This window comes from Balaenoptera ricei, chromosome 11 (assembly GCF_028023285.1).
Source record: "Balaenoptera ricei isolate mBalRic1 chromosome 11, mBalRic1.hap2, whole genome shotgun sequence".
NCBI lineage: Eukaryota > Metazoa > Chordata > Mammalia > Artiodactyla > Balaenopteridae > Balaenoptera > Balaenoptera ricei.
The window spans coordinates 26,909,682-26,932,964 of record NC_082649.1 but is presented as its reverse complement, the minus strand read 5'-3'; the positions used below and the strand labels follow the sequence as shown (position 1 = coordinate 26,932,964).

Below are 23,283 nucleotides of genomic sequence, written 5' to 3'. Positions count from 1 at the left end.
AAGTTTTCCTATGACAGACGTTATTACTCCCTCCTCTATTCTCCAAAGCATTTTGCGTACAGTTTTATTATTTCATTGCTACCTCATTGTATTTATAGTTCAATTTTTATATGCCTAACTCTCTTTATTGGAATGAAAACTTTTAGTTGCAATGTGTTGGTTATTATTTTACCCCATGAAACTTCTAATAAACTAACATTCAGAGGATGCATCCCATTTGGCAGAAGCATTTTATGTGCTTCGTATCATGTAATCCCCACAGCAACTCAATGAAATAAGCACTATTATTATCTCCATTTTACTGATGAGACTTGACGAGGTGAAGACACTTGCGCAGGGATGCACAGTCACTTAGTGGCAGAGGTGGGATTCACATCAGATCTGTTTAACTCCAGGATTTAAGTTCTTTATTACAACATACTGGATTATAGCAGAATATCATATTTATGGTATTGCCTTTCTTTTCTTAATGAATGGCCAAGCCTGTGGGAAAACTTTGGCCCATGTGTTTGGGACTTTTAAGAATGTCCAAATTGGGACTTCCCTGGTGGCGCAGTGGTTAAGAATCCACCTGCCAATGCAGGGGACACATGTTCGAGCCCTAGTCCGGGAAGATCCTGCATGCCGCAGAGCGACTAAGCCCATGTGCCACAACTACTGAGCCTGCACCCTACATCCCGCAAGCCAGAACTACTGAAGCCTGCGCACCTAGAGCCTGTGCTCCGCAACAAGAGAAGCCACTGCATTGAGAAGCCTGTGCACCGCAACGAAGAGTAACCCCCGCTCGCCGCAACTAGAGAAAGCCTGTGCGCAGCAATGAAGACCCAGCACAGCCAAAAATAATAAATAAATAAATAAATAAAAAGCAGTCAGTGATGATCTAAACAAACTTAAAAATCAGAGTTGAAATAGTACTAATGCATTTGGTACAATATTTATAAAATTAAAAAAAAGGAATGTCCAGATTATCAGGAATTCAGGAGTGCGGTAGCTGGGTGATTCTGTCTCAGGATCTCTACAAGGCTGCGATCAAAGTATTAGCCAGGAGGCAGTCATCTTGAGGCTCAGTTGGGGAAATGCCACTTTCAAGCCCATTCACACAGCTGTTGATAGGACACAGAAGATCCACTTCCAAGTTCACTCACTTGGTTGTTAACAGGCCTCACGTCCTTGCTACACTGACTTCTCCATGAGGTTGCTTGCTTCCCCCATAATGAAAGACTTGATGGAGAAAGGATGTGATGAGGAACCTACAAGATGGAGATTGTAAACTAATCTCGGGTGACGTCTCATTGCTTCTCATGTATTCTGTTCATTAAAAGTGAGTAACTCACTCCAGCCCACACTCAAGAGGATGGGGATTCTGCCAGGGCATGAATATCAATGGAGCAGGAATCATCGGGGACCATCTTAGAGGCTCCCCCTACAAGGAGAAAACTGAAGCATGAAGAGGGAAGTAACTTGTGGCTAAATCACACATTAGGTGCATCTGACTCCAGTGTCTCAGCTCTTGGCAACTACATTTTACTGTTACCATAAATACGTTGTATGCTAGGAAACTCGATAACCTACTTGCTAGAGAAATACAAAAAATGCTATTAACAGGCTCCTTTAAAGACTTCTTTTATGAGGTTAAGCATGTATCCTAATGCCTGCTTTTAATTATTCAGTTAAGTATCAATACATATATTGTGACAGAAATAGCACGTTTGTCAAAATTAAATGTAATTCCTTTAGAAAGTTTCAGCTTGCTATTCAGCAATCGGATTATGTTCAGGTAGTAGCTTTGGTCAGCTTCCGTGATGAGAAGCCCATCTGATACAATTTAGTTCAGAGGACTTGGACAAATGTTAATTAACAAGTATCGCATCCCTGTGTCCCCAGAGCCCTACTGTACGAGGGAGATGATGCTTTTTCAAGGGGACATTGAGAGGCACATCTGTAACTTCTCCGACATGTAACAGCTCTTTGCATATATGTAGCAGTTAAGAAAGCTCAAGTAATTTTAGGATAGTTTCACATTTTCAGGACAGCATTCATATTTATTTTCTAGGTGTCTCTCCTGCTCTGTGGGGTACTATGAGAGGCTCAGTGGAAAAAGAAAGTGTTGTGGAATATGTTTCGTGAATAAGTTTGTGAAATGCAGAGTGATCAGTCTGTGTTGGACATAGTCATAAACTGACAAAAATCAGAGAAGGGATTTGTGGTATTGTAGTTGTGACCCCACAAACCCTCTCAAACGAGTTGCTGCCTCCCAGGGAAATGGGCGAGAGGTGGACAGGATTTCTGTAGGCTCTGCTGTAAGGAGGTGAACCTGCCTTGTTCCCTCTTATCTTACTATCCTTTCAGTGGGGTTCCCACCAAGCAAACCATCCCCTCATCCCAAAGAAAAGCAATTCCATCTCTTTCTCTGTTTTTCTCCCTTGACACCGGCAGCCAGGATTTGGCAGGCTGTGTTCTGCCACCTTTGCCTCAGTGGCAATGGCAGGCTTGAAATGGTCAAAATCATATGTAGCTTTTTCATCAGTTTCAAAGAGAGATGCTCATGGACCACTGAGAGGAAAAAAATGATAAAATGATGAATAATAACAAAATATTACAAGGTGCAACAGATGTTACGCAGATGTATAAAATGCTTATTACAAAGTGCAAAAACTGAATGATTTCACAGAATACGCTGAGTATTTTCTCTTTGTGCCCTTCAGATCTTCATCCTTCTCCCCGTACTCTGTGCACTTGGAAGCTGAAGCTGACTTCTATGGAATCGCTGCATCCTTCTCCTGCACCCTGGCTTCCTCTTGGGTTTGGTCAATTGGAGGCACCAGCAGAGCGCAGAGTGACAGAGGTCAAGGTATTTATTCCCCTGGTTCCTGCCCTGTTGGGACACAGTTCGCTTTTGGCTGCATGTCTCACCAGCTTTTGGAAAACTTATAGTTCTTTCCTACAGCTAAGCTCTCATTGAATCTAGTACTGGCTCCACCTCTTGCCCTGGAGGGTTTCGCAAGGTTGCTAGCCTTCATGGACTTCACCGTTCCTTGCTAGTTGCTCTTAGCTCTGCCTGCACCCTTATTACACTCTCCTTCATTTCCCCTTCTGAGTATGTCATCCCCTTCCTCCTGGGTCCCCGACTCTAAACTGACTAAATAAAAGTATGAATCAGTGTGAAAAAGGACAGTGACGACAGTAACTAATCTAGTTTAGAAAGACATCTGGGCAGAGAGGGCTGTATGTTCTCAAAGTCATTTCTGAGAGGAGTTTTGAACCTTTTCAAGATAAACCGAATACATGCACTAGTCATGTGACATTTATCAAATATCACATTGCATTATTGGCTTCCTTTTCATGTGTTTATGGGTTGTCTCACCAAGAGGGAGAGGGACAATTAAAAGCAAAATGAACCAAAGCAACTGTATATATCTCCTACTGGTAGGGCTGCCAGATTTAACAAAAACAAAACAAAACAAAAAACAGGATTCCCAGCTAAATTTGAATTTCAAATGAACAATGAAGAATTTTTTAGTATGTCTCATCGAAATAATTTGATGTGAACATACGTATACTGTATTTTATCTGGAAATTCTTCCTACAGGGCCTTTTACATAGTGTGCTTTTGATACATGCTTCTTGATCAATAGATTTAGATGTTACAGAAAACAGAAGTCCTCCAAAATAATCAGGCACTGGCCAAGGATTGCTATAGGCAGAATGTGTCAGAAATCATCAAGCTTTCCTGAGGCCACACACTCCGTCTCTACGGGCTCCCTTGGTCGTAACATCCTTCTTATCACCATGTATTATTTCTTATTTCCTCTGGGCTACGTATCTTCTTAGGGAGGCTGGGGAGAAGGGTAAAGAATGTAAGGTTTGGATAATTCTACCCGTGGGTAGCAGGGAGACCTTGGACAAGTCAGCTAAGCCCCACATGCCTGTTTCCCTAACTGTAAAATGGCAGTGAATAATGACTTATTCCTGTGAGGGTTGACTAGGGTTAGAGCTGGAGCATGACCAGCTTAGTGCACTGACCTGAACATAACAGACACTAAAATAGCATAACTATCATTATACAAGTTGATGGGTGAGACACAGAATTGACTTCTTGGTAACACAATGTGACTATTCATGGGACAGAGGAAAAAGTCTTACAAATTTAGGCTATTGCTGGGAATATCAAATGCTATAATAAATCCCAGAAAAAAATTTTTGTAATAGTGTCCTTTCAGGGGGCATAGAGATAACAACAGGCCAGTAGCTTGCTTTTACAGATAATGCTATCTCTTAACTGAGGAACCACCTTTGAAGTAGAGAAATTATGTAAAGAAATAAAAATTGGACCTTTTGATGACCCTTTAAATTTTATGATTGTATCATTACAAACATTTATTGTAAAATTTTAACCAATTCTGATAGCATCAGCTATGAAAGAAGCATTTTAAAACATGAATTCAGGTCTTGTACCTTAGCTAAGAGAGCAGTTAATTTTTATGAACATGATATTGCTTCGAGCTTTCTTTTAAGCATGATGTCTTTAAGTATATCCTATAAGAGAGCCTCCTCAAACATGTACATTTCCAAAATCTATTTTACCTGCAAATCTTGCCAAATATCTATCACTTCTCTATTTTTTGTTCTCAGAAAGGTATTTGGCCCCACCTCAAAATTTGAAAATCATTAAAGAAAAATAGTAAGTGATTACAATAATTCTTTAAGCTTTCAATTAATGTGTGGTTCAATTTGACAGAATGAGATGGAGGAATTTCATTTTATAGATTTGCTTGTTGGGGAGAAGCTAATGTACAGATGGTAAAAGATGGTTTAAAAGGATTAAAGAAAATAAGAACCCTTTGAGGATGTAGTTCATACCTTTATGTATAAAAAGTTTCTACTATATTTTAAAAGAGTTTGCCTTCTGTGGAGAAGCACCAAACACATGGCCTAATTCTATAAATGACTTATAGGAAAAACTCCATAGATGGGGAATCAGCACGCCAGGGTGAGTTTTGGTTCATATCTGTAACCAAACATTTTAGGTCTCAGTTTCTTCATCTATAAAATAAGAGATGCTGGACTGGATCTTTTCTCCGAGCTGTTTCTTGATATTACGATTCTCTACAATGTATTTTGCCCAGTGTAGACACATGATTACTTCAAAGCCTGAATTAAGTGCAGTTAAAAGTCCTGAGAACTAGACTCGTTGCCAAGAGATAGCAAAGTCTGAGAAAGCCCATCCTAATCAGAGGTGTCGCCTTGGTCCTCTTGGGTCACCTTAACTCCTCTGCAGTGTTGCTTCATGCCATGGGGTCCAGGTCTTCCTGTTTCTGTGATACATGTTCTATTAAAATGCTGTCTAGGGACTCAGACCTGGATAGTTTCAGTGTTATTTAGGCTGGAGAGGGAGGCCCAGAAAGAAGCCAGTGAGGGATCTATCTTAATGAAGTCAATCGCATGGTTTTCTGTGAGGCTGAGCAAAGGCAAGCTGGTAAAACACTGGTTTTGCACTGCTGTCTCCATCTTTCATTTCCATATAAATTCAATAACAGTCTCGAAGCACCAGCAGAAACAGTGCACTGAACAAAATCCTTTCAAAGAGCTCATTTCTTGAAGAATTTCATGAAGCAGCAGCAGCTATTTAAAGCGGCATATATGTCATTTTCCATGAGAGGATTGAACCGAAGAAATATGCTTTTTCGTTGGTGTTATCTTCCTAAATTCTAGATATCTTTATAGATGCGCTATAGCTAGAGCCCAAATATTTGTATTCCAAATTAGCTTTTAAAAGATTCCATCCTTTTTATCCCCAACCAAGAGTTCAATAAAAACAGTTTGGACTAGCTAGCATGATTTTATGGTTCATATCACCAGAGACCAAATATAAAACTTGAGGAATACGTTTTGCAAGAGAATTATATCTCTTTCCACATATTACCATTTTAAAAGCCTAGCACTTCAATATTTTTCCTCAGTCATCATGGTGGCAAATTGCTACATGAATAACTGTCCAACTAAAATTAATGATCACTAGCAGAGAGAACGCAAATAGTCAATTTGGAATATATCAGCACGTCTCTTTCTCTTTGGTGCCATAGAACGAGAACAACAATTAAAAGAACAACAACAACACCTGGTTCCCATTTAAAAAAAGAAAAATTGGACTGTATATTTGCAGTGCTGACCTCCTGAGACACAAAGGTGAATAAGAGGTTGTGTGTTTGTGAGTGATGCAAACAATTTTCAGAGCAATGCAATGTGTGTTAATAAGGGCAAATTGTATTTTAACCTCTTCTTAGGCTGAGCTGGGAAGTTTTGAAGTGCTATTTGTCATATCCTGATATGACAGATATGGAAAGCATCAGGGCTTGGGGCCCATGCACAGGCCCAAGGACACAAGGATTCTCAGTTCCAATCCTGTCTCTATTCACGGTAGCCAACAGTAAGTAGTTCAAGGAACATGTTAGGATGCTTCGGGCTCTCAGTGCCTATCTCAGTTGGCTTAAAATTAGCCCAGAAAATCTGTAAAATAAAGATGGATGAACACTCAGAAATAACATTCTGAGAAGTGCCGTTAGAATAGCAACACCATTTCTTCTCTTTGAAGGAATCTATCATTAAAAAAAAATACATATTCCCTGGATAACAGTTATGTATCATGTATTACCAGCGAGAACTTTGAAGCTAAACTATCAGTTATCCTACTTTGTAACACCTGCCTAATTGTCAGGTGTGCTCAATGACCTTGTGAAGCAGCACCTTTGTCCATCTTCTGTCGTCAGTGTCAACCCCCTGGGGGCAGAAGCATCATATTCAACTCCCTTCATTACCAGATAAGTAGATAGCAAATGCTAAAAAGGTTGGCTGACTGACATATGTTGGCCACTGAGAAAATTAAAATTAAAAGGTGGAGGTATTGTTTAATGGGTACAGAGTTTCAGTTTTGCAAGATAAAAAAGTTCTGGAGATGGATGGTGGTGATAATTGCACAACAATGTGAATGCACTTAATGCCTCAGAACTTAACAGTGGTTAAAATGGCAAATTTTATGTTATGTATATTTTAACGCAAAAATGATGGAGTTATTAAAGGGAAGGGAAAATAGTGAAAGGGAAACTCAGGCTTATTTTCATGTTTCAGTTCACATTTGTTGATTCTTTTCTCTTTTCCCGCTTTTTCTCTGCTAACATCAGAGTGACTGATCACTGAGCAATGGGGCTGTTAAGATCTGTCATATATAGCCTGAAAATGTTTCCTTTCGAGTGTTCTTGATTGAATTGGAAGTTTCTTATTTTCTTATCTGATTTGATACAGTCAAAGAAGAAGAGAGAGAGAAGGAGAGAGATAAAGGGAGAGAGAGAAGGAGAGAGAGAGAGAGAGAGAAAAAAAAAACAGAAAATGACCAAGATTTTATTAATTGGAGGATAACCACATCTAAGCCAGGGCATGTACCGCTGATGGAGATGCCCGACTTTCTGATCCAGTATCTGTACCACTACTGAGACCAACTTCACCTTTCTGCAGTCACTCTGGGGTCATGCCTAGTTCTTAGTATCCTTTTTCAGATGTTGAGGCAGAAGCCAAGAAGTTTTGAATTCACAAGAGAACTGTGACCCAAAAATGGGGGGCAGAACCAATGAAATTTAGAAATAGATATTTTAGATCCAAAAAAAGGAAAGGAGAAAAAAACCCCCCTGCAATATCTCCAGTGATGACTCTTTGTGATATGATTAATCTGTTATATTTTAACTGTTCTGGAAAAACTATTCTAAGCATGCAAACATTTTCCTGTGTGTGATTTAAAGCAATAGCTATATATATTTAATTTGCATAAGTGGATGTATCATATAGATATATAAATAGATACATAGATGTATAGATGTATCCACATACTGCACAGAACAGTAGATTAATATTCACACATTTTCCTCCAAATTTCTTTGGTATTCTTAAGATATACATTTTTCACGTGTTAAGATATAAAATATGATTTTATGCATTTTTGAAACTATTAGAATGAAATGAAAAAGCAATAACAAGTCAAAGATGTTGGCTTATAATGAACAAAGAAAAGCTGGTTTGGAATAGTTTGAAGTTTTACATAAAAGTTGAATGTTGTGATTAATTCGCTTTGTTTCTTTTGTGAAAAATGCAACTAAATGAATTTCCTCCAATAATAATCCTTCAAATACATGAACTAAACTTGATAGCCTATTATTTGGTGTTCAAGTTGGTGGAATGCCTGAAGTGTGTTCTCGTATAAACCAGCTAGTAAATGCACATTTAGGTAAGATTTTTGAAAATACACATTTCTTACTGATTTCTTACGTGGTATAAAAGATGGAGTATTCTATAAAATAAAAGGACTGGCTAGAAACTGAGCATTCTTCTTTGAAAGCAGTTTTTGACCTGAATGTGTCCTGTGGCAGGTGACACAGGTATCATGATATCCTGACCTATTTGACTTATTTAATCAAAAGTTTAGTGCAGAGTAGAGCATATATACTATTCCCTGGATACAAGAACAGACACAGTGAGCTCATTTCATAACCACTTGCTCATCAGTGCCCTTCTGAAGGCTAAAATACAGAGGTGACTCATCACCTGAAGTCTGTACTGAAGCCACTACAGCAAGTATTGGACATCACAGTTCAGGCCCCAGGCATCACCTCCTCCTGGACAGAAGGCGCTGGAGACTGCCTTAGAACTCACTGCTCTTATGCTGTGTTAAATATGGTTAGGAATTTTATAGCAAAGAAGGTACAATCTGTTTGCAGGACATATATTAAGTTAACCTTACAAATGCATTCCAATATATATTAGGTGCAAACTAATACTGTTTGATTCCTCTTACATGAGGTACCTAGAATAGTCAAATTCATAGAGTCAGAATTTGGTAGATACCAGGGGCCGGGGAGTTGGGGTGGGGTGGGCAGGGGGAATGGGGAGTTAGTGTTTAATGGAGATAGAGTTTCAGTTTCGGAAGGTGAAAAATTCGGGAGATGGATGATGGTGAGAGTTGTACAACACTGTGAATGTTCTTAGTGCCCCTGAGCAGTACAGCTAAATATGGTTCAAATAGTATGTTTTATATTTTGTGACTTTTACCACAATAAAAAAAAAAACATTAAAAAAAGAAGAGTATGGGGCCAGTCATTTCCCATACGTCCTCCACTTGACTTCATTAGTTTGATAATATCAGTGTCAAGGTTTTGTTTTTCAGAATAAACAAAACAAGGTAAACATCATCTTTTAGATATTTTATTTCTGTGTCATGTTAAATATGTCGTGTCTCTGAATCTCAGATTCTTCACCCCTGTAATGAAGGACTTCAAGCAGATAAACCCTAAAAAGCCCTTTTAACCATAAAAATTGTGGATTCCAAGGCATAATGGCTGTTGGACATAGACATTCACTTAGAGTTCTTTCCCTGACGCTCCACACAATGAAGCTCAGCTGTGTGTGTGTGTGTGTGTGTGTGTGTGTGTGTGTGTGTGTACTCGTCCATACTTGTGTTTGATGGGCATGGGAACATGGGGACATTTTCCTGGCTAGTCACCTTCTTCAGCAGACGGTGTGGGAAGCCAGACCCTCACTTAAGGAGGAAGATCCTCCCTGGTGTAATTCATGTCTGGTTTTATCTTCCTTCTTCCAGAGCCACCCGTCACCCCAGGAAGAGAAGGTACATGGACACCCTCATTGTCTCTAAACAGCAGAAGTTACTGCCTGGCAGGAGGTAGGTGCCTGTAAGTTCTGCTGGGCACTGCAGTACTGGAATGCGTGGCTTTTTGTCAATGCTAATTGGCCATGATGGTGATAATTGCAGATGACTTGCAGCCTGAGGAGGGCCAGGAAAGGTGTGAGTTCTACACAATGATGCATAATTGAATATTGCTCCTCTCTGTTTCACAGCCTTGTGAACACCAGGTCTGGCAGGTTTGAGTCAAGGCCTGTAAGTTGTTTTGCCAGTTTCCTTCACTACAAGTGGCCCATGCTGGGCTGACCTGTGCCTTCGCTCGTCCCTCTGGCACCTGCCCATGTGCAGGGGATGCTTCCACATGGCACATCTGTTGTAGCCTCACAGGTTTCTTCTTCTGCTTCAGATCTGTGTGTGATGAAGAGTCCTTTTGTGCAGAAATCATCAAGCCTCAACCACACAGTTCAGCAGTTTTGCTGAAAGGAGAACAGTCTTGGCTGCACTTGGTGAATCAGAATGACATTAGTAAGCTTGCTTTGTTTCTGCTTTGCAGAAAGAGTAATCACAGCAACTACCCTTAGCTTGTGCTATGGCCATATATTTGACAACACCTTCTTTGTAAGACCTCTATGAAGAAAGATTGTGTGAGTCTTACCTACAGTAACAAAAAACCTTTACATTTTCTATGTAGTCACCTATTGCAATTAAAGCAAGGAGAAGGTTTTTCTTAAATATTTATTTATTTTTTGATTTGGCTGTGCCGGGTCTTAACTGCGGCATGAGAGATCTAGTTCCCTGACCAGGGATCAAACCTGGGCCCCCTGCATTGGTAGCTCGGAGTCTTAACCGCTGGATGACCAGGGAAGTCCTAAGGCGAAGGTTTCTGATGAAAAGACAAAACTTGTTTGGTTGCTCAGTTCTTTCAGCTTCTTTTATTCGGGTTCTTTATCTTCTATTTGTCTGAGTTTGCCAATTGCTATTTGGCATATGAACAGTGGGACTAATAACCTTTTCTCAGTAGAACCTACTCTGATTTTCACTGTACTGTGGGTGAGTCAACACTTTGCAGTGTTTGTTGGCTCTGATAAGAAGCCCTAAGCCTGGAGCTGGAGAGAATTCCAGTGCATCCTTTGAACTTCCTTTGTCCCCTGTGATTGTGCTATAGCAACTGCATACTTTGGGGCTCTTTATTTGTATTTCTGACTCAGACTGACAGGCTGAATGCTTCTTGAAGATAGAGACCACAAATCACTTTTGTTTTGTATTCCCCTTACCTGTCTTTGTGCTTGTTTGAGAAGGTGGATGTATAAGTGCATTAATTGATGAATGAATGAATGAATAAGAAATTTAGGCCTAATATTTGATGTTGATGTTGTTTATAAATGATGTTTTAGGTAGATAGTCTAATAATCTGAAGGAGTTTCCTTCATAGATCTTCAGACGCTAAATAAAAGTGCTTGTGATAAGTTTTAACTTTCCTGCAACTCCAGGTTCTTCCCTCCATCACACCTGCACTACCTTTATTTGCCTCTCTGCCAAGCCTGGAGTTCATGGATGGCCATACTCTCATGGCCACCATAAAATCCCTGACATCACCAATAGCTCCAACCAATTTTTATCTTCCCTTCCTTGAAATTCTCTCCTTTCTCTTCTAAGTTACACCTCTGACCTTCTTCTCCTCACTGCTTCTTTCAAAAGACTGTTCTTTCACCTCCCCAAATATTGGTTTTTCTAAATATTCAGTCTCTGTCTCTTTTCTCTCATTTTTTTCCCTCTCTTTTTGGGGCATCATCTATCATTCATCATCTCTAATCACACTTGTGTCTGTTGCCCTGCCTTCTTTTTTATGATCCAGGTCCACATTTTTATTTGTTTGTTCCACAGTCCTAGTTAGGTGTCCTACCAGCTCTCCAAACTAAACATTTCTTCAATTGAACCAATTTTCAGAGACCAGTTCCTTCTCACTTTCTTAGTTCTGTTGAGGGCACTTCTTTTCTCCTCATCCTCTGGCTCGAGGTCTTGGTATCACTTTTGATTCTTGTGCTCTCATTCCTCTGTTACCACTGGGAAAGTCCTACAGTTTCTGTTCCGTACCTATGTATGTCCAGTTTGTTCTCCCCACTTCATAATATATTTACCTCACAACTTCTTATCTTTCAAGATTCAATTTAACTAGTCTCCCTAACACAGTGTTTCCATGTAATAGATGCTCAATAAATTGGCCAGTGAATGAATGAATGATATGACATGATTCTTCTCCTAAAGGAAATTCTGCTATTTTTACAAAAAGATTGTAATATTTTTTAATTTAAGATCAGGGACTATGTTTTGGAAATATTTTACTTCCTGTACTGCCTATGATAATGTCTTGTGCATATTGGAACTTAACCATTCTTGACTGAATTTGATACCTTACTTTTTTTTTTTTTTTTTTAATGCTTAAAACCTGTGAAGCTACTACTCTGCTGAATTAGTATGTAAAGTTGGAGTTCATTTGGGCAAAATCCAAGTTTGTACAAATAAGGATAATGAAGACCAGGGAATTGATCTTAAGCCAACTCATAACCTCATAATGTTTATTTCATTATTTTTCTTTTTTTGATGTTCATTACGTCAGTCACATCTTTTATCACTTGTTTAATTAGAGAATGGGCCTGGGAATAGGCAGAGAACTTTGTGACTCTCATACCCATAATTGGAGCTATAAATTGAAAAGACTTTCCTATTTGAGGAGTTGACTCAATTCCAAATGAGCAGGAACACAGAATTGGAAATAGTACTACCTCAGGAGTTAGGAGACTAGAGTTGTTTTAGTTCTGCTACTATCTAGTCTTGTGAGTACAGAAAATAAAGTCATCTCTCTGTGCCTAAAATGAGTGGGTTGGGCTGGTGAATGTTCTCTAAGATTCTTTCCAGGAAAAAACAAAAAACACCTCTGTGACAGTCTACTGTGAAGTAGGTACTATATATCTCTTAAACAGAAACAAAATCAAGCCTGTAAAAATTTAAACGATTTGAATTTTTAAAAATTAGTAATTTGCAGATAATATGTAAATTGTGATAGAAAAAAATCATGGAAGTCTGAATAAGGCCAGATACCAGAGTTCTGAGAATAAGTAGCTATATCCTTGGGAATCATAAGTCCCCCAAGATGTGGTGTTACCAGCTCTAGTGCAGAAGCCCTTCTGGGAAACTGACCAACAGGTTTGGTGAGATTCAGTAATTTTCAGCAATTGCCTAATATTTGTCTTTTATTCCATGTCAACATTTCTAGTAGGAGCTTCTCCTCTGTCTGGCACAGAGAAAGTACCCAATAAATATGTGTGGAATGAATGAATTTTAAAAATGTTCTTTGTGTTCCAAGTTCCTTTTCCATGACACCATGATTAGGCATCTGGCATATAATAGGCACAACTGTAAAAGCCCGTCGAAGGCATCCTCTCTTCAGCATGGTAAGGCTAGTAAGATCAGGGACTTTGGAGTTGGACTTACTTGGGTTTAAAGCTATGGACTTGCAAAGGGTATGTTCCTTAATCTCTCTAAGACTCCGTTTCATCATATGTAAAGTGGGAGAAATAATACAAAATTAATTTCGTACTTCAAAGGACTATATGTAGTGAGAACTATATGAGAACATATAAAAACAGTGAAGTATAGTGTATGACCCAGAAATTAAGCTCAATACATTTTAATTCTGTTTTCTTTACTTTTTTGCTTCACTTTCGTTTGTAGCCACATCTTCTCTATTATTACAGCCATGCAAAACAAAACAAGATGAAGTAATAATAATCGCATCAAAGCCCACAGTAGAATTAGAAAACTCTGTGTGCATATGTGTGAGTCACCCTGTGTGTTCCGTTGGCCAGATAAGATCTGGTTATGTTATACATGATTATATATACATGACATTTTCTTAGACTTTTAAACTCTTAGGAATTAAAAGCATATCTTTATTTTGTGAGATTTTTATAGTCTATATACATGTGCTTGAAGGTGATTCATTAGAATTGGATATTAATGATGTAAGTTATTTTAACAGTGTAAAATATGATGACATCACTGAAATCCATCCAGGGGAAATGGTTTTTGTTTTACAATTTAATCTATCTCTTCTAAGAGCTGTTCATTGATCAAATTACTTTCATAAAGTGCATGGTAGAGGGTGAGGGTGAGGGTGTGGATGGGGCTGGGTGTTAACAGGGAGGAAGTAAAATGGTCTAAGTATTTACAAATGAGATTTCTCTAGATAAGTAAATGTTACCAGTCAATGTAGATTAAAAAAATAGATAAAATAAAAAAAATCATCGAAGCTAATGATTCTCACCTGCTCTCTCATTCTTGGTGTACATGGAGCAGAATCACTTGGATGGTAGGATAGGCAGGGCTGGTCTTTGTAAACTATATTTGACCCACAGGAGATGCCACTGTCTCCACTGATTATGAGCCCTTGGCAGTCATTATTACTGGTGGGAATATGATGGGAAAGAACAATGCTTGAAAATATCTAGGTCTGTTGTTTTCACGGCCTATGAATATACAGACCGTGAGTTTTCAATCAGACCATTTGGTCAGTATCAAAAGTTCAGATACAACATCATCTCTCTTCACTCTTGTCTCTCCTTTTACTGACTTGGCCATCAGTCTCATGCCTTAGGTTACTGTGTCTAGTCCCAGCTAGGAATTGTAATGGTGCTAATTCCTGGGAATTTGAATTGGGGGTGAAGGAAGGGAGAGGTAAGTATAGTCAACTATCCATTATGAACAAAAAGACTGTGATTTCTCATAATTTATTTGTCTCTAACCCTGTAATGGAATCTGTGAAACATAGTTTGAATTGGACAGGGCTGCACCGCAGGATTCAAACCACTGAAGTTTGCTTGAGAAGTTCTAGTCAATGTCAGCCCGCTTTACTATTGTTATTTTGGGCAGGAACCTTCACAAGGCCCTTTGGATGAAGGACATGGTACTTTGAGGAAAAGCAGAAAGGTTGGAATGGATTTTATTGAATCCCTGAGTTGAAGAGTTCTGTAGCTGAGGTTCCCATCAGTCGGCCGGTGGAGGCTGGTCTGTTTTCATTGGTTTTTACTTGTTTGCTGCAAAATCAGAAGAATACAGATAACATTACAGTTTTCCTTAAGGCTAAAATATTTTAATTCAAATTGCCATCCTTTATTCTGAAATTTTAAAACTTTTTATTGGGAAAGAATTATTTTTCTTATGAAATAATGGTAAAATGAATGGGAGCCTTTAAAAATGTTATTAATGTCATGAATTGGCAAAATACTATTTCAGTCTCCTCCCCCAATTAATAAAATTATGATCTGTGAAAAAAAAACTGGGAAAACTTTGCTCTGTCATCTATTCTAAAGATATTTTAAAATGTGGCGGAACAACCCTTCCTTTTTTCCCCCCAAATGACATCTTACTTGGAAATTTACAGGCAAAGTGGAATTCTCTGAATAAAGTGGAGGTGGGGGCGTGGCCTCCTTGCCTTCCGCTCAGCTTCTGAGATAACCCTTCCATAGAATCTTTGGGTTCCCTAAAACATAGTTTTATGTACTTGTGTATGCATGTATTCAATTTATTTCTTTCAGCTTTATTGAGGTATAATTGATATATCAAATTGTAAGATATATATTTAAAGTGTGCATCCTGGTGATTCGATATACATATACATTGTGAAAGCATTCCCCCCTTCTCGTTAATTAACACATCCATCCCCTCCCATATTTATCCTTTTTTTATATAAGAACATTTAAGTTCTACTCTCAGCTAATTTCAATTTTACACTACAGTGTTATCAACTATAATTACCATGGCTTACATTATATTCTCAGACCTTATTCATCTTTTAGCTGAATGTTTGCACCCCTTAGTTTTAGAAAGAGTGGTTTAGACCAGTGTTTCTCTCAACCTTGGCTTTATTTGACATTTTAGGCTGGAAAGTCTTTGTTGTGGGGTGTCCTGTGCATCGTAGGTTGTTTAGCTGCATCCCATGTCTTCACCTACTAGAAGCTGATAGTGTCCACCTCCTCCAGCTTTTTGGATGGAGACCAAAAATGTCTCCAGACATTGCTAAATGTCCCCTGAGGGGCACGATCACCTCTTGTTAAGAGCCAACGGTTTAGACAGCAGAAGGACCCACCCAGCAGAGATGTGAAGAGATGAGCTAAGAAGTATTAAGTGATGGTTTTTATTTCTTTGGTTTTTGTTCTTTTAAATCTGAAATCCTACTGCCTTTCCTATGTTCTAACTATGCTTTGGCCTCCACGCATCAGGAAAATGGAAGTCATAGCTGAAATGCAAAAAGAAACAAAATGAGATAATGCTGAGCTTCTGATCTCCTGAGGACTAGACCTTAGATTAAGCAAGAACTCTGGAAGAATACTTAGCTATCCTGTTTTACCTGGCACAGGGAATGAATACAAAAACGTCTGGGCTGGAATAGACAGGCTAGAAATTTTGGAAAGGGAGTAAGAGTATTAGGTGAAGTGTGAAAATTCTGTGTGTATGGTGAGGGGGGAGGACAAACTTTTTTAAAACTTGAAGATCTGAGATTAAAGGCACTGTTCCTCTCCCTGTGGGTGAAGCCAAAAAAAGCAGAGAATTGTACTGTGCCACCATGGCTAGATGCCCAAGAGTAGAAATGGCAGTGTGGTCTGTCTAGGTGTGAGAAGACCAAAGAAAAACTGTTAAGTTTCCTGAAGCCACAGAGGGGGATGGGAGAATATGCAGAGGTTCTTGTGCCTCACTCCCGCCCCTTGCCAAGTGTAAAGGAAGATTAGTTAAGAAAGATATCCATGGGCACACAGGGGTTTTATCCACATTGGAGGATGGGGAGAACAACCCTCTAGGGACTGGATAAGCCCCCAGTTATGTCTCAACTTGTGGGCGCAGAGATGGGGATTTTGTCTGAGGACCAGACAGGATACAGTGTATCTGAGATGATTCCATCACAGGAGAGATACCGGTCAAGATTGAGAAGTAGATCCATCCACCTCTCTGCACCAGTGCCTCAGTCCCTTTGTGTCAACCCCAGAGAGGAGGAGAGGGGTGATGGGTCAATCTTGAATTTCACTGAATTTAAACCTGAAATGTCTAAGGAAAATCATGATCATGAAAGCAACCGAATTTACCTCTATTTGATTAGATTACATTTTCTGCACTTTGCTGAATAGAGCTTGAGATAGAAATCTATTCCTCTTCATTCCCACTTCTCATATTCCCCATAATATTGCCAGTAGAATGATCCTGTAAGTAAAACACCTTCATTCAAGTAAACAGATTCAGTACTGAAAAAATGTCTTTGTAAAAATGGCTAAAAGTACCAATGCAATCATTTAGCGACTAGGGTAGCACCAAGTGAAAGAGAAATAAAAACCACTCTGAGATGTAGGGGTACTGAGGTCTGTAGCCTACTTTGAAATGCTTCAAAAAATAAGATGGATAAATGGATAAATTGGTGGATATATGAATGTAGCAAAATATTATTTATAGATTCTAAGTGGTGTGTATACAAACATTCACTGCAGAGTTCATTCAGTTTTTCTGCATGTTTGAAAATAGTCATTATAGCATGTCAACAAAGCAATAAGGATTGAATCACTGTATGTGCGACTAGTATTCAGATTAGGTTTATTATATAGTAGTAGAAATGTGAGAAATGGTTTTAACTCTTTAAATACATCTATGTTTATGTGGAGCTATATGTATGTGTATATACAGCTGCTGCCCTGAACTCTTTAGGGTCATTATTAGGATTAGCTGGCATTATCCCCACTTGCCCTTGCTTCTCATATTTCACAACTCCTCCTGGAATTTTCTAATAATTGTACATCAGTGTGTTGTGGTTCATCATCTTGACTTGACACTTTTTTTGGAGGGCGATGTAAATAAAAATACTTCTCACTACTACTGAGGCCTTTGAAACATAAATTAGAATTCCTTGTCCTAATTTGCCGTTGACAAGTCTTAGAGGCACAGGTAAAACAAAATTCTTGAACCAGCAAACTTGCTTCCACAAGTACAAAGGAATTTCAATAGTAGCCTCAGGAAAAAATGGATGAAACTGTCAGTCACATAAAAGAATTTAAGGGGGGAAAAGGACTGATGCTTCATCAAATGGGAGAATTCAAATGTTTCAGCATGTCACTGACCCCGGTACCAAATCTTACATTCTTTCAATCCCTAAAGATAAAGAAGATGGTTAGATGCCTCCATTAAGATCTACTAGAAAATGCTCACATCTCACATATAATTACATGGACCATTACCCTACGTAAAAATACCAATTCTTAAGAACTTCTGGTGTGTAACTCTTTTGAATGTTTGTGATGTTTCTTTTAAAATGGAGATATTAACATGTAATAAAATGAATTTATCTTAACTATTCAGTTTGATGAATTTTGACAGTGCAGCTGCTATTCAAAAATATTTATGACATTCTTTTTTTTTTTTTTTTAAATGCTTTGGACCCTAGTGCTGCCATTTATTAGTTATGTGTTTTTTTTTTTTTTGAATTTTATTTATATATTTATTTTTATTTATATATGTCTGTGTTGGGTCTTCGTTCTGTGCGTGGGCTTTCTCTAGTTGCGGCAAGTGGGGGCCACTCTTCATTGCGGTGCGCGGGCCTCTCACTATCGTGGCCTCTCTTGTTGCGGAGCACAGCCTCCACACGCGCAGGCTCAGCAGTTGTGGCTCATGGGCCTAGCCGCTCCGCGGCATGTGGGATCTTCCCGGACCAGGGCTCGAACCCGTGTCCCCTGCATTGGCAGGCAGATTCTCAACCACTGCGCCACCAGGGAAGCCCCTATGACATTCTTAAATCGAGTCAAAACTTTAAAAGAGTTTCAGGTATCTCACTGCTGATTAGCAGTGGTATGAAATCAGTAGTGGGTATTGCTGTAAGTAATAATTTTGAATAGTTCATGATCATCTTGAAGTAGTGTATAATAATGAACTTTCTTAAAATTCACTGTGATACATTTCCTGGGGAGGAAGAAACCTAACTAGTTGACTATAAATGTTTGGTTTTTATAGGCTTTAAAAATCTTAATGACCAAACCTGGGAGTCTTGACTGATGTAATTAATTTCACAGAAATTAAACTTTATTATGGCTGGGGAAAATGAATTCCAAAGAAAATAGTAAATTTGTGTCTGATTGCTTTCACCCTGTCCAAGGGTACTGTGTTTCCCAGAAATAAACCGACTGCTATCACGGCCGCTAGTAGCCATTGGCAGTGGAACCCCATCCTCCCAGCACTAGGGATCCACCTCCAGGTCTGTTGTAGGGCCAGACACACATCTGGTGGGTCTGGTGTGCAGTGCTGGAATCTTACACCCTGGCCCAAAGGCTCTTCACTCCAACAGGAACATTAAATATGCATCTACTCTGCAGCAGGTATTGGATAGGTACACTACAGCCCTTATAACCTTGTAACCTCTTTATTATACTATTCCCATTTTCAGGATGAGGCATCTGAGGCTCAGAACAGTTAGAAAACTTTCCAAGGTCATCCAGCTACTAAGTGATGAAGCTCTTAAGTAGTGTTTATTGAACCCTATTGTCCAGAAAGTCAAAATAAAATTAAACTGATTCAGCAAAAAACCCCACCAAACTATATTAAAACACAGTTTCCTTTTAGGTATTTGAAACACATAGTTAATAAACATCTAGCACCATAAAAATTAGTTACCACCAATCCTAATGGTTTCTAAACTGTGTTCCTACTTAGAGAAGAGAAGAAGGGGATAGCCCATAAATTCAGTCAAAACTGCTCTACTTTTATCTGTTTAGTTTGTTTATACTCAGGCTGTTATAACAAAATACTGTAAACTAGATGGCTTTATAACAACAGACATTTATTTCTCATAGTTCCAGAGGCTGGAAAGTCCAAGATCATGGTGCTAGCAGATTTGGTGCCTGGTGAAGGCTGCCTTTTGCTGTAACCTCATATGATGGAAGAAACAAGCTAGCTCTCTGGGGTCTCTTTTATATGGGTACTAACCCCATTCATGAGAGCTCCACCCTCATGACCTAAGCACTTCTCAGAAGCCCTACTGCTAATATCATCATCTGGGCATTAGGTTTCAACATATCAATTTTGGAGAAACACAAATATTCAGTCCTTAGCACTCATTTCATTTGAACAAGAGTTTCCACGGGAAAGAAGTCTGAAGACCACTGATCTGGTCTGACTATCCCATCATTCAGGTAAGGCAACTGGACCTACAGAGTGGCTTGTATAAGGTTATATGATACCAAAGTAAGTGGGAAAGCCTATACTTTCAGTTCTATTCCGTTCAGGAAGCATATATAGGGTTTCTGCTATGCATGTGGCCCTGAGCTAGATAAGTAAGCTCATATACAAAATCTTGGTCCTCTAGCAGCTCACAGTCTGTGGGGGAACTCAAGTTTCTTGACAACAAGGCCACGAATGTTTGCCGTATCATTTTGCTGCTTGTTTAATCCTGCCAGTTCATACACACTGTCTCTAATTGGCCAGTCCTTAAACGAGAGGAACATACTACACTAATGCCACACTAGAATGAATAGCTTTGCTTGCAACTCACTTATTAGATCTGCTTCCCTGCTCCTAAGAGGGTAGCTGCAGAGAATTGTGTACTTTGGGAAGAGGAATTAAGGAGAGAAAGAAAGGGATTGTCTGAAAGATAAAGAAATAATTGCTGAGGCGTCCTCAGTGGGTGGTAGGCATGAGCATGCAGCAGACAAACTTTGACTATATTGTGTCTTAACCCAAACCCCTTCTAGGCTTTAGAGTCTTGTGCATGGTACTGCAGGATCTTGGAAAGTCAGATAGCCCAAGTAAAAGCGTAAGCATTGCCTTTGGTATGTAATAATCCTTAACAATGTACTAATAATTGTAATAATTCTTAACATCAGTTTTCTCATCTCTAAAATAGTGATTACGATAGTACCTACCTCCTAGGATTTAATCGAGATGATGCGTACGAAGTATTTGGGACAGTGCTCAGTAAAAGTGCCTCATAGCAGTCCTGACTATGGAAGGGTACCCAGACTAGGTGAAAGGAACTGGCTATATTTTGAGATGAATCACAATGACCTTGCCTGGTCATTTGGCCAGGGCATTGGTTTCCTGTGCTTATCATAAAGTCAGAGTTCTGGGAAGGTACCAGGAGAGTCTCTGCAAGGCATCTTGAATTATTCTTATTTTTGACTTGCTTTCAGAATTAGCTAATTCCTGGAGAGATAACCCAGATGCAGATTATAAACTTGCATGATGGACCTGCTCATGTGGGGAAAACCCATGGCTTCCTGACAGTGAACTTGGTCGCACCAACCAAGAAAAGAAAGGCCCTTGAGCAGATTGGAGCACAATTGCTTCTCTCGATGTTATCACTCCATGAACCAATGCTAGCCCTCTGCACAGGGGGAGGTTCGTATTTGAGCGCCATTGAACACTACCCATTTCCCTAATGCATCATAATTAAACACCTGTGCTAAATAACTTCTCACTGATCCACTGTGGCAATTTGCTGGGTGTTCAACAGTCCTTGACATTTTCTATATCTTACTTGGGAGGGTGGTCTCAAGGTTATGCCTTGGTTCTCTTAAAAAAAAAAAAAAAAAGGGGGTAGCCTCCTTCCACTCTATAGAAAACTCTTACTGAGGGGTGGATTTCAGGACCTTTCAAGGACGCTCAGGTAAGAAAACATTTTGTGAATTTGGGAGCCATTTGTGCTTCCTCAAAAGCACAGTAATTAAAATACATTGTCCAACAGTAAGATGACACAAGAGCTATGTATTTTTTTAAAGACATCACTGACGCAGTGAAGAGAATGTCTGGAAATTCAGTGCCTTTTTAATGAAGTTGGCTGTGCTAAAATGAGGAATATATGTAAAACACATGAACCAGCATTGTCCTGTGTCGTAAGGCTCAGCAAAAAAAATGACGCTTTTAGGTTATCTTGTTCATAGTTGCAATACACATCCATACTCCATTGAGTATTTTTCTTTCATCTTGAACAGCAGATAGCAAACAGGTTTGGCCCTGGGCTAAAAGTGTGGCTTGAGTGAAGCCTATCTTCAACTTGTAATACTTCTCTTTCTTGGTGGTTACCTCACATTTTGGGTGTTGTGTGTCTTTGCTTTTTGAGTTGTTCCCTCCGTCAAAACAAGAGACAGTAAGACCTAATGGATACTGTTTGTTGAGTATCTATCTATCTATCTATCTTCATCATCATCATCTGCCTTACCTGTATTGTTCATGTAAAGTGAATAAGGTACATTTTTAACCCCCATGTTATACATGAGGGCATTTATAATGAGAGAGGTTAAGGCATGCTTATCATGTCATATAGCACTTAAGTGTTACATTTGGGAATTGAACCTAGAATCTGTGGGACACTAAAGTCTGTGAATCTTCCACTCATGAGGGGGATCTGAATCCATGATTTGTGCTTGGTGATTACAGTATTTCTATAATTAATCTTTCAACAGTGTATCTTCTCAACTAGGAATTTTAATTTTAAGCTTTTAATTTCTAATACTGGAGGTTAAGGGAAAATCCTGTACATTATCAAGAAGATAGGGAGAAACTTGGAAATCCCTTTAGATATATGTTGTACAAGTAGGGGATTCTCCAGATTTTTCTTGATTTTGTCACTTTAAGTGATGGATTGCGGGAAACATCTGTACCCTCATTTCTCTTCCCCTTTGCCCTTCTTCTTTATCTTCCCAGAAAAATCTACAGCCCTGCATTGATTTCTGGTCTGTAGAATGAGCAAGAACCCCTGAGGAAAATATCATCACTGTGGGTTTGGTGGCCTAGTGCTACAGTTTTATGTTTCCAGAATCAAATGAGTCCTCAGTTCTTCTCAGTGATTCTTTGCTATGTCCCAATTCTTCCATTCATAGCAATAGCAATTCCACATTTTTATCATGTTCCACGGGATTTAACTGTCTGCCAGATGATGACCTCACCTACCATTCATAGAAAAAAAATAACAAAGTTCTCAGGTGAGAATTTCATATGCTCTTTGGGAACCCAATGGATATTAAAACCACATCTATTGATTTTCTCTTTCTCTCTTTTTAGGAAATGTTGTATCTGTGCTCTTACTCAAAAACAATCATTTCATCTCTGTTCTGGATCCTCTTGGCCTCCCTACCTTGCTTCATCATTTATTCCTTTTCTCCTCTGCAACTTTTATATTTTCATCTCAACTGATACCTTCCTCTTTCTTATCTTATATTCTAATTTCTCCTGTCTTAAAAAGAAATAATAATTTTGAAAAATAACCATATTTCTCTTGATTTTGTATCTATATTATTCTGTCTCTATATTTTTCTTTCAGGTTTGTTGGTGTGTGAAAGACTGACTTTTTTTTTTTTTAATTGGGGTATAGTTGCTTTACAATGTTGTGTTAGTTCCTGCTGTACAGTGAAGTGAATCAGCTATACGTGTACATATAACCCCTCCTGTTTGGATTTCCTTCCCATTTAGGTCACCACAGACCATGGAGTAGAGTTCCCTGTGCTATACAGCAGGTTCTCATTAGTTATCTATTTTATACATAGTAGTGTATATATGTCAATCCCAATCTCCCAATTCAT

At 38.9% G+C, this 23,283-nt stretch overlaps 1 long non-coding RNA gene across 4 annotated transcripts in view; it reads left to right on the top strand.

The window, feature by feature from the left end:
• The window catches only part of LOC132374621 (uncharacterized), a 530,077-nt gene that overhangs the window by 173,728 nt on the left and 333,066 nt on the right, over positions 1–23,283 (top strand). For all 4 annotated transcript variants that reach the window (XR_009505699.1, XR_009505698.1, XR_009505697.1 and 1 more), the window contains 2 exons: positions 2,706–2,851; positions 9,641–9,721. This is a non-coding gene — a long non-coding RNA (uncharacterized LOC132374621). The remainder of the gene's footprint in view (positions 1–2,705; positions 2,852–9,640; positions 9,722–23,283) is intronic.